The sequence below is a fragment of the Myzus persicae genome, unplaced genomic scaffold (genome assembly GCF_001856785.1).
Source record: "Myzus persicae strain clone G006 unplaced genomic scaffold, MPER_G0061.0, whole genome shotgun sequence".
NCBI classification, from domain to species: domain Eukaryota; kingdom Metazoa; phylum Arthropoda; class Insecta; order Hemiptera; family Aphididae; genus Myzus; species Myzus persicae.
In genome coordinates this window covers 972963-986227 of record NW_019102414.1, presented here as the reverse complement: position 1 = coordinate 986227, position 13265 = coordinate 972963, and the positions used below count along the sequence as shown (strand labels likewise).

Below are 13265 nucleotides of genomic sequence, written 5' to 3'. Positions count from 1 at the left end.
ATTTATGCAATATGCAGAATGATTCACCAAGCATGCTAACCCAAATTTTTTCTTTTGATAATGAATTTATTTAAATTCTGATTTTTAAAATTTGTTATATACTCAAGCACCATACTTTCAAATTCTTGAATTTGTTTTTAATACTACAGGAGTGTCCTGTGGTGACACAAACTTCTGTTTTTCTAGTGAGAACTTCCCACCCATTTACTTTAACTGTAAATTAATAAGTGGATAATTTTTTTGAACATTCTTGATGTACCACTTTCAAAATTCGAATGAGTAGTTTCTTAGTTATTAAAATGTTTGTATCAAGGATTATAGTCCTTAAGACTGGTTTTAAATAAATATTAAGTAAACCTAAAATTGGATCTAGTATTTATTTTACTTGGGCCATTTTTTAAAATTATTATTATTGATAGATTAATATTAATGACAACAATTTTCAAATTACAAAAGCCCATCTATCTTATAAACACATAACCATTTCATATGTACCCTAACATTACTATCGACCTTTTAACCTTAAAACTCAAAGTTAAATGACTCAAAAACTACTCGTTTGAATTTTGATTTTGATACTTCAAAAATTTCAAAAAAATTATTTACTCTATAACTTATAGCGGAATAGGAGTGTTCTCATTTGAAAAACAGTAGTTTGTATCTCCACCTGACACTAATTAAGTAATACAAAAAATCTCAAGAATTTGAAGATGTGGTCCTAAAGTATATTTAAAAATTTTAAAAATCAGATTTGAATAAATGCATTGTTGGAGAAAAATAGGGGGATAGCATGCTTGGTGAATCACCTTGTATATAATATATGTATATATATTACGAGTCCCCTATGTAATTAGGTGATATCATATTTTAATAACCAAACCTATATGCAGCAATATGTTTAACATTACAATAGATCAAATTTTATTACACTAAGATAAGCAAGATATTTTTTTTTTTTTTGTATGTTGAATTTTACTAAGCAATAAAAAAACTTAAGCGTTTGGGCTACTAAGATTATTTGTTAATAAATGTATTTATTTGTATTGTTGTTATGTTTTATTTTATTTTACGATCTAACGTTTTACTAAAACATATACTTTGCACATGAATTCTACATGATACTTTTTAATAAAATGTAGATAATATATATGTAATATATAGGTCTATATATTACGTACCTGTGTGAACATGTAATTTTTATAGATAAAAAAAAGTTTTTTTATAACAAATAATAAAAATGATAGACATTGCGTACATATAAAAACGTATATCATAATATTTTAAGCATAAAATGTATGTAAAGGTATTATGATAACACGTTTATACGAAAATAGCTGGAACATAAAAAACCTACAGATGCAAATGAATTTATATTTTCATTGATAGCATACATATTAAAATTTAAAACTCAGCACCAGAAATCTTACACTTGCCATTGGAGTACCGCCAATTACAACAAGAATTATAAGCTACGGGAAACTACAAAAAATATATTTATCCAACAATAATATTTTAATTTGGCATCACTTCCTATCATGTAAAGTGGAATTTTATTAAACGACCAGTCATGGTGAACACTCAGAAAGTCCGAATATAATTATGTTTTTTTAAACAATGGCCAACGAAAGGCGAGCCATTTTTTCTTAGGTGAGAATGTTCACTATAGACGTAGAAACAAAACAAAAATAGTTTAGTATGTTCATATCATATTTTTTATAAATTATATTTTCATTTATCGATGTGTGTTTCTTTTAATATTGAATCATTTTAATTCCAATTTGCAATATCCAGGTTAAGTTGGGATATTACGGTATACGTACATAGTGATGAACTATTATCAATATTTTATTCACTTTTGTTCAAAACCTTACAAACAAATTATTTCTATCCCCTTATTTATTCGTTTTGAATAATACATTAATTAAAAATATTATTTATACTACAGTTTAATTTTAAACAATGTTTATCATTCATTTTTTTATTTTTCTGTATTATTACATTTTATGTACTAACGATAGAACAGAATGTTAGTAATCCTTAATAATAGTTTCAGAAGCTATGGAGACCATGCTAGTTTTAAAACTATAGTACCTATAGGAAATTAAATTAAATATGAATCTGTTAATATTTTATAGGTATTGTTAAATATTTTTAAAATCAAAATTTGAATAAATACATCATTTAAGATAAAAAAAAAAGAGTTACTTGGCGAATTAGCAAACATCAAAATTATAAATTAACTCAATTGTTATCATTAATTGTTCATTATAATGTTATGTTCAATTTAAATATGTAGATAATGTAATATCATTATTTTAGACGTTATAATGACTTAGTATTTCCGAAGCGTTGTTGAATAAAAAAAAAATGAAAAGAATATTTTTAATTTTTAATCATAAAAACGATTTACGTTGGTATAAGGCGTCTTTTAAATATGAATGCAATTATTAATCATTGTACTCATAATTCTGAGTAGATCCATTCCGCCCAATAAGTAATAACAACCAAGGCTCTTAAGACTGGTTGATTAGATTAATACATTTACAGATTTTCACTATTTTTCAAAAAACTATTTGCGGATGCTAACTTTTAATAAACAAAACCCATTTAATTAAGAGTTGTGATTATCTGTTTACCTGTAGAAATGTTGTATGAAAGTTGTTGAGTATCTCCAATGTGATTTAAGTTTCTGACAGTAATCTCCACAGACCACATGTATTAAGTTCTTGGTCGCAATGACATTTGTATCAATTCTATATATATCATCAGGTATTATAACTTATAAGTACTAATTTAAAGAATATCCTTTAGAATATCGTACTATTACTTAGGTACTCTTCGGACTATTGGCCTCCTTTCGATTGTAAGGTAAATAAATATTTTATACGAAACAATTTTTTTATATTTAAAAATTGTTATTTATTTTCTAACGAGAAATTAATTTAATACAGTTTTACCGTAAAAAGTTTCTAAAGTTTTACAGTTCAAACGTAGGTCGTGAATAGTTTCGATTCAATAAAAAATAATTAAACGAATAACGGGAATGTTAAAAACCAAATATGAGTTATGACTGAATAAAACAATGTTCAGAGTTTTTATTTAATTTTGGTCTATGAGATAGGTACAAAAACATATTTTAACTTTTTCATACTGTTGATTTAACAAAACTTAAAAAGAATATAATATGTTATAACCTACTTTAATACGAATAATCTGCAAATACTCAGTAGATATACTCATATCATTTAAAAAATATGGACACCGTCACTATTCATTTTTATTTTTTTTTGTATGTTGGTTTTATAAAAGTTTTAAATTATAACTGTAATAATATTATTATAAAATTATAAATAAAACAAATTTGGCAAATAATAACTGCGATGATATTCAATAGGTATACATAGAATACATATATTTCAAAAGATCTTCATTATAATAGTTTGTGCATAAATTATAACTTGTGGAAACATTTCGTTGGTGATTAGCATCTAGTACAAACAAAATATAAGAATGGTTTTTGTAGAGTTATACTTACAGTTTTTATCATTCTATTAACAGCTTGTCATTAATTCAAAATTCAATGTTTAGCATAGAATAATTAAGACTTTTTCCATAGTAACAGTTATATTTTTATTTACATATAACGTAAATGATATTTTTTTAATACAAGATTAGCTGATATAAAATTTTTCAACTTTCACCATTCTATTATTTAAAGTGAATACAGTTGTTTTGAAATTACATAGATCTAGAATAATTATATGCTCGAAAATGTCAATGCCCTTTATAACGACATTTAACTATTGCAAATGATTAAAATATGATATTAAGTAGTAGATGTGAACGTCTAGTTTTATTAATAAAGTATATTATGAAGTTTAAAAAGTTATGCTCTCCCTTCCTTCATATATGCATTTCACTCTCATATTTAAATAAGCATGATACTAGGTACCTCAAAAAACAACTCTAATGGTTCTGTAGTTAACTTAAATAAATCGCTTTTAAATTAAATTTTATCGCTGATTGGATTTTAAACGCGATAAACAAAATTTAATTTAATATGTTTGTGCTATTTAAAACCATATAATAATAATAGAATCACAATTATGTATTTCATAATGTCATATTATAAAATCTATCAAAATGTTAAATTCAACATCGCTCAAATGAATAATTTTTTAATTCACCCTTGTATCGTTCTGTAATGCACAGTTTAAAATATAATATCAAACTCATACATACCATGTGAAGAGAACGTCTAGTTTTATTAATAAAGTATATTATGAAGTTTAAAAAGTTATGCTCTCCCTTCCTTCATATATGCATTTCACTCTCATATTTAAATAAGCATGATACTAGGTACCTCAAAAAACAACTCTAATGGTTCTGTAGTTAACTTAAATAAATCGCTTTTAAATTAAATTTTATCGCTGATTGGATTTTAAACGCGATAAACAAAATTTAATTTAATATGTTTGTGCTATTTAAAACCATATAATAATAATAGAATCACAATTATGTATTTCATAATGTCATATTATAAAATCTATCAAAATGTTAAATTCAACATCGCTCAAATGAATAATTTTTTAATTCACCCTTGTATCGTTCTGTAATGCACAGTTTAAAATATAATATCAAACTCATACATACCATGTGAAGAGTCCCCAATATCAATGTACAGGCCCCTCGATAAGCACCTGAGAAAAAAACAAGTAATAATAAACAATAAATGTATATAGTTAGTCAACTATCAAATAAAATAGATTAAGAAGAAAAGTACCTATAACTGAATCTCATGTAATTAGTTATTACATATTTGTGCAGAATATAGATTTGTTAATACTTAAATGATTAATTACATCTTTAATCATTGGTAGCCGCTAAATTTCATTACCAAAATAATTTTAGATTTTCACCCAAGTCTTTTATTATCATTGCTAAAATATTATATTATAATACTATATTATATTGTATGACGGATTCGGTATCTAACAATTATTATTGTAACTGAAAAATCGAAAATTTACTTTTAAATAGGTAGCTTAAGGTAATTTTGAAAATGACATTATGTATAGAAATAATAATAATTACCTATGATTATAATAGTTCAATAATGGCTGATCAGATAGTTTCAAGTTTCTACAAATAATATTATTTTAACTAAAAGAGAATAATAAAAATAATTCATGGAGAAGTCGTTACTTTACTTGTAAATATCCAATTTCGTTATAATTTAAATTTCGAACGCCCATAAAAATTAATGTGGCTTTATGCAGCACTGTGTTTTTAATTCCAAGAAGAAAATCTTGTAAGTATGAAATGTTCAAGCTTTTGACCACAAATAAGCAATAAAATGTTTGACACGTTCATAGAGAAAAACAAAAAATTAAATCTCTATTAATAGCTCAAAAAAAAAAAAAAATATTTGGACTAGAAAATGAGAATATAAATATTAAATATATAGTGAAAATTTCAAGTATCGCTAAGGTGATTCGTTTTTGAATTAGTTACAACAAAATCGATTTTGTCAAAACTTGTGTTGCGTAAATATTCCCGTTTCTACTGATTATTAAGAAAAGTAGTGAGATTCTTTTACGTTTGACCCTCTAAGTACCAACTAGATCCAATTTGCTACCAGAAACCACCCGACCTTTGAAACATTTATGCTACAACAACAATAAACGTATTTGAACACAAACATCTTAAAAAACAAACAATAATGTAAAACCAAAACATTCATCATTTCGTTCAAAGTATAAGACAACGTTAATTATTATACATATATATTGAAAAAAATCTTACCTTGAAATATAATTCAAAAAATCTTAAATAAAAAAATAAAAAATAATACCAATATAAAATACCTTACTCCCGTTAAAAAAATAATATATAATGGTTAGCAAACTCTTATTTATAGTTTTATATTATTCTGTTATGTTAAAAGTTCACTTTTACTTTATTAAATTGAATGTATTAAAAACAATTACTCAAAAATAATCTTATATTGGTCATTTTTTAAATTAAGGCTCATGTTAAAAAATATTAAAGAATCATTTCAAAGACCCATATAATAAGGTAATAGGTACCCATGATAATATTAAATCCCTCTGATATTAACTCAAAAAAAAAAATGTTCATACTGTACACTAAAAAACATTATTTATTTACATCACTTTTTCCTACAAAAAGTAATTCGCCGAAGTAAAAAAAAAAAAGAATCATAACAAAAAATTTAAAAAACCATATGATGGCTTTAACTTAACAACCACTATGTCATATTCTTCGTGTGATAATGTTATTAAATCGCATGGAATGTATATTCACCTGTAGATTTTAAATGTATTAGGCACATTGTGATACAAAACTGTAACACACCCACAAGTGTAACAGGAAAAATGTATTACCATTAGCGTTCACTACCTATATGGTTCAATAAAATTGAATACCTCAGCAATAGCCAGTATTGTTGTTATGATATTTTCTGAGAATCACTAAGTTCTTAGATGCGTTTTAGAAACAATGAATTCATAACTTTTGATTTTTCGTCGGTAAATGTATTTGATACATCCATAATTATTCATCTATCCATATAAAGTGCTTTCATGACAAAAATAGTTTATAGTATAATATACTTATAATATAAAATGAGAAAAAAATATTTATGTGGTTCAATGTGGTATACTAAGAAGGTACCTACGTAGACGCCGTATAGTAGTATTATTATTAAATTTAAAACATAATAGGTATGATATTATATCATATTTTTTTTTAAATTCATGAATCCACAGCTAGTATAGGTACATTATATTTCTTTCTTAGGAACAACCAATGTAGCCTACAACAAATGTTGTCTATGTTTATGTCCTTATTGTCCTTATATGTAGTCGTTTTCATTCAGTGAAATCATTCTGTTCGTCAAGTTGACAACTACTTAATGAAAGATATCCATATTCTGAGTATAATATATTTTTTACACAACAAGCGTTTCATTTTTGTTCATTTCATTAAATGTTTTTGCCCTCCTTGGAATAACACAAAGTGGATAACTTTAATTTCTTGAAACGAATAGATTTTTCAACGTCATGAGATTTATGTACTTGTCGGCAGATATACGTTCATATGCATTCAGCTCGGTGTTTTTAATAATTTAATCAAGCCTAAGGAACTTAATTTATTTTCAACCAATTCTAAAGACTATTTTGAAGGATATTGGGTGTTCAAGGAACGATAAATGTATAAACCCCCCCCCCCCCCTCCTCCAAGTCATAATTTTATCCAAGTATAATTTTATGCTTCAAAAGCAGCCATGTGAAAATTAATATAAAATTAATAATTTTATGTTTGTATATGAAACTCTATTCATGTGTTAGTGTCGAATTCGGCAGATGTAGTTAAATGCCTTATTGAAGAAGAATTTTTATGAGATGCAAGTCTAGATTAGGCGGCTGTGCTGCTATCCAACGCACACAACGCAGACTCGCCTAAATAATAGTATAAGAATATTAAATAATTAGTATATACAAACAAAATACTCAGCACCCAGCATCATACAAATCTTTAACACTTATACCAGGGGTGGGCAACTCGCGGCCCTCGAGACTTTTTCAAATTACATTATAAACAAAACAATTGCTAATTAAAATGTATATTTTAAATGACTTTTTTTTGCTTTCTATGCTCTGGCCCGCTAGATTTTAAATTTCTAATAGAAATTGGCCCTCTAGTAACTTTGAGTTGCCCATCCCGGATTTATACGGTCATCACAAGAACACATCAAAATGAGCACAAAAATAAGAACAAANTAGTATAAGAATATTAAATAATTAGTATATACAAACAAAATACTCAGCACCCAGCATCATACAAATCTTTAACACTTATACCAGGGGTGGGCAACTTTTTTATCTGGCTATTTTTTCAAATTACATTATATACAAAATAAATGCTGATTAAAATGTATATTTTAAACCCCCCACTTTTTTTGCTTTTTATGCTCTGGCCCGCTAGATTTTAATTTTCTAGAAATTGGCCCTCTAGTAACTTTGAGTTGCCCATCCCGGATTTATACGGTCATCACAAGAACACATCAAAATGAGCACAAAAATAAGAACAAAATACAATAATATATACGTATTTTGTCGCTTAGAGAGAGGTGTAAAAGCAAAATAGTTTTATTATCCGTTAGGTAAGTATAAGATAATAATATTTTCGACTGATGCAAATCATATAATTATAATAATAATTTCGGTAAAAATTGTAATCATTAATTTATGAAAAATCAAGAAAACAGAGTTTACTGGCTAACTGCTCTGTGATATACTTACTATATATGAACCAGTATATCTGAGCGTCCACTGTACATACAGTAAAATAAGTATATTTGGCGACTGCAAATGGATATTTAGGCAGGTTATTTACTGAGAATAGTGAAACCCTTCCGGTCCGTCTTTGATGTTACACGTATGTATTGACTCAAGTTAAATTAAAATAGATTACATAAAATTAGTAGACACAAATATCAAACATATCATAATTTTTAAAACACTAAACTAAATATTATATGTTAAGCAACTCTCAACCCGAAGCCTAGATGCCGATTAACATAACCTATATTTGCTATTTTAATGAAACATTTTATGTGAAGAAAAGTATCATTTTTGACATCCCAGAAATTCTTGATGTATAATAATTATGAACCGATTGAAAAAATTATGCTAAATATTATATTTTTGTTTACTTTATAACTTATTTATAAAGTCTGTTGTACCAACATGAGCTTTAAAATTATATGGAAGTACGATACCAAATAAGTTTTGTTTTTTTAATTTCATAATTAGAAAATAAATACAACAAGCATCATATTTTAATTTAATTTATTTACATTATATGTGAACACTGAATATGGGTATTGATAGATGTATGCAGATCTAAAAAACCAAATTTCCAAGTGTACATTTAAGTATTTAGAGGATACGTTTTGTGGAAATCGTGTTTTTTTAATAATATCAAAGGAATACCGTATAGAACTCAATAAATAAAAAAATATATAAATACCTATATTGACTGACATCTTTATTTACACAGTTTTACAAATTAATCTGAAAAGTCAATCATCATTATTATATAGAAAAATTGGATTATAATAGAAACCATCTCAGATTCCTATTTTTTGTTTACTCGTCTAATCTCAGTGAATAAAAAACTAGGTTATTTAACTAATTTGAACACAATTATTTGGCAATATTCCAGCTAAACACGTGGTAGTTGTTTTAAACATTAACAATTTCTTAGTTTATATTTTTAATTAAAAAAACTAATTCGTTTCTATTGAAAAATATATTACGTAAATCAACATCAAATAGTATCTGTAACTATTTATATTACATAACCTACAGCTTAGGCTAATACTATATGTAAACTTATTTGATGGAAATAAACGTATTATTATTATTATTACTATTATTATTATTATTATTATTATTATTATTATTAATATTATTATTATAAAAATAACTATGTATAGGCTTATAAATATTGTCGAATTTTAAGAATTTAATTAATAACAAAATATAAATTGTTATTAATTAATAATAGAAATAAAGATTACTGATATAACATAGGTATTAATATATTTTAGAATTTTACGCTATCGTTAAAACGTTATAATCTCAGAGAAAGAACTTTATGTAGGTACTCCGCTCAGCTTTCAGTGCCTTCCATCAAACTGAAAATCAACCCATCCAATTATTTGTACTATGTAGTTGATTGGCTCTAAATAAATCGAAACTCAAAGGCAGACGAAATTCAAATACTAATTATAATTTATTTCAATACATTTGTGACCGATTATATTATCAAATATATTATGTATTATATGAATATATACCAAGCAGGTTTGATGACAGCCTTTTGTTTATTATCATTATAAAACCCAAGAAATAAATATGAATCGGTTTTTATATTTTAAAAATTAGTTCAATAGATAAACTTAATCAAGTTAAAAATACTATGAAATATAGATTGAGTCAAAGAGGTGTCGTCGTGTAGACTGTATTTCGTCATTGAATTGGTTAAACTGATGAAATAAATTTGTTAAATTTGAATTTAATGACCCAAACTATACGATGAAAAGGGAGACGTTACGTCAGCCAATAATAATAATTTTCCCGGTTTTGACGAATTTCATCAACATTTTAGATACTAAACGCTCATAAATAATTAACTTGACTTTACACAAAACTTTTTTTTTTAATTTTAGTATGAAAAACTTATGAGAAACCATGTATAATATATTCAAACCCTAAGTATGAAAATTAAAAATGTAGTGCATGTTTAACTACAAAATATTTTGCGAATTTAGTGGTTTTGAAAAATGTCATTAACAAAAAAAATCGTGTGTTCCTATTAATGTTTGACATTTTTTAATTTCCGCACCTAATTAAAATTAGTGAGGAACTTTGTGTTACATTTTTAAGCGTTTTAACTCATGAACAAAATTTTATCATACATAAATTAAATAAAAACTAAAAAAGACAAACATTTCAAAATTTCAAATAGGTACAGCGAAAAAGAGTTAGCATTTTATTTAGAATTGTTTCGTGTCTTTAAAATATCGATACAAATAATTTATGAAAATCTCTAGTTTATACGAACGGTTATTTGTTTTTGAATTAAAACAAGAATTAAATCTTTTGAATTCTGGATTTGCGTAAAAACTCTAGTTTTTAGTATTTTTTTTTTTTTTCACTCAATTAGGTATTTTTAAAGTACCGAGAAAATTCTATTTTTGACTCCCGAAAGCTCAAAGCATCAACTAGATCCAATTTTCGGGAAAAAACACCATCGAAGCATTGTTTCCATCCACCATAAAAAGTGACTTCAGACACAAAAACGTATACACGTATAATAAATGTATATAACATACAGCACTGTTAAACTAATATAAAGTAAGAAATCGCTCAGAATCTAACACAATCATATTTTGTGAGTCATTTAAAAATTAAAAATAATAATTTCCAAGTACGAAACAAATATTTATAATTCATATTTTTTTATTGTCGTGTTACGGAATTAAGCAGTGTTCATAGTTTTATCACTTTTATCTAACATTGTAAAAAATTATTATTATTGACTTATTACAAAATATTATGTAACAAAAAAAATGTAGGTAGGTACTTAGACTTATTTTTAAATGTTGCAATAATATAGGTACAAGAATATACACATTAGATATATCATATGTATTTCAAATGTATTTGTATTGTAACTAATGGTAACTAATTTCATAAAATATGTTATGTCGGTAAGCAAACGTTTGAATTGCATTTTTTCTATAACTATTATAGAATTTATGTTTTCTAAAAACTTTTCAAGCAAATTATTTTTCAGAATATACATTTTTGTATGTATGTTTTTAAGAAATAAAAAAAAAATTCTTAAAACACTGTCATAAAATTGCTGTCTAATATCAGATGAATGATGATACACCAATAAAAAATAATAGTTAAATTTTAACTTGAAAAATAAAAAATTACCTAGAATCCATTTTGAATTTCCCTCTTATTAAAAATAATAATAATACCTAAATATTTTTATATTCATTAATTATTTTATGTAGGTATTCGGTATGTAGCATGGTCATTTTACTCGTTTTTTACTCAGGTTTGGATTGAAAAAGTTCATAGCAATATAGCATGTAGGTACTTTGTACGCATGTGAAATGTGTAATTTTGGACGGTTTTTGTAAGGTTGTGCTACACAAGTAAAAATATCAACTACCTATTAACTTCCCATATCTCTTAAATGCTTTTATATAAATAGTAATTTTAATTGTTTTCAGATAATCACACCAAATGGTCACGAAACGAAGACTATTTATTTTTCCTAGTTTCTTGATTACCTGCCTGCCTGTTATATATTATATATACATTTTTATTTTAATAAAAATATTTCTAAGTGAGAAATGCTCCTTTGATCAACACTTTAAATATTGCTTATATGTAAAGAAAAAAGAAGCATTGTTAGAAATGTTAAAACCAAACCAAAGTCAAAAAATAGCTAGGGAACTTGTATTTAAAAATCAATAGTAGAATAACAATTCTTAAGTTTTTAAAATTACTTACAATCCCTATTAAAAATACTCAATACTGAATAAAGCTCAAAGTCCCAAAACAAGGAAAATAATGATTATTTTTGCATTGTATAGTCAACGTTTCATACATAATTTCTCTCAAGTCTTCAAGTATTGCATAGTGCTAAACTCTTTCTATGTACGTGCAATTGTACAGCAGCCAAAGGATAAATGTGTAAAAAAGTGTTGTTTATATTATAATATATTCTTAGGTAGAGGGTGGACTACTATACTTTCAGTACAGTTAGCACACGAAAAATGAGAGAATGCGGTTATACACACCCTGTGTATGTGAACGAGAAAAATAATTATTGCTGGTAGCTCGTGGTGGCGTAAGTCGTTTTAATTGCTTTTTCGACATAAATTTCTCATTTTGCGGGTGGATGGAACATTATTAATGTCCACAAACTGTGGTTATACTGTGCAGGGGTAAAGAGGAAAGGGCCATAAATGACAGTTACAAAAACCTGAATCCGAGAGCAGGTTTTCTGCTATTATTTTTAAAATAAACACAATATGTAAGGTATACACAACAATAATATTAAAAATATATTGATATGCATATAATTATATTCACGCTGGAAGAAGAAAATACACGTTGTAATAGAACTACAGTTTAAAGCGATGTCTATAATTTTATTTTTATGTGACATCCGGAATTTGTTCGTCGCCAGATATAATAATTATAACCATTTATGAAGGATTAATGAAAAAATAATTTTTTTTTGTGGAAATCTCCCCAAGCACTTCCACTTACGTGAGTTGTGGTTCCACGTTACACTCCATAACAATTGTGACCTTCCAACCAGAACTTCGGTCACGTTTTTAGCCCCGACTATAATCTGGGATGAAATTTAAAAATTCTATGATATGATAGTACACCTCCAAAAGTGATCAGCTGACAACTTGTACAATACAATGTACATATTATACATTAATACCGTTTTGATTTACTTGTATAAAAGTAGATAGGTACGTCGAATGAAAATTATACACAATTAAATTATCCAAGAAAAATGAAACAAGTAGGAGCCCTCATTATACCATACTACAGTACTACACATATTGCTTTAGTAAACAATATAAAAGTTAAAAAATTATAACAGTGTTTAACATCGACGGCGACAGGCCA

The 13265-nt window shown here is 26.0% G+C and overlaps 1 protein-coding gene and 1 long non-coding RNA gene across 2 annotated transcripts in view; one reads left to right on the top strand and one right to left on the bottom strand.

Annotated features, from left to right (window-relative positions):
* Nucleotides 1-13265, top strand: part of LOC111032094 (phytanoyl-CoA dioxygenase, peroxisomal-like) — a 112311-nt gene that overhangs the window by 76613 nt on the left and 22433 nt on the right. The window lies entirely within an intron of this gene.
* The window catches only part of LOC111032095, a 65124-nt gene that overhangs the window by 49872 nt on the left and 1987 nt on the right, over nt 1-13265 (bottom strand). The window contains exon 2 of the long non-coding RNA XR_002604280.1: nt 4654-4700. This is a non-coding gene — a long non-coding RNA (uncharacterized LOC111032095). The remainder of the gene's footprint in view (nt 1-4653; nt 4701-13265) is intronic.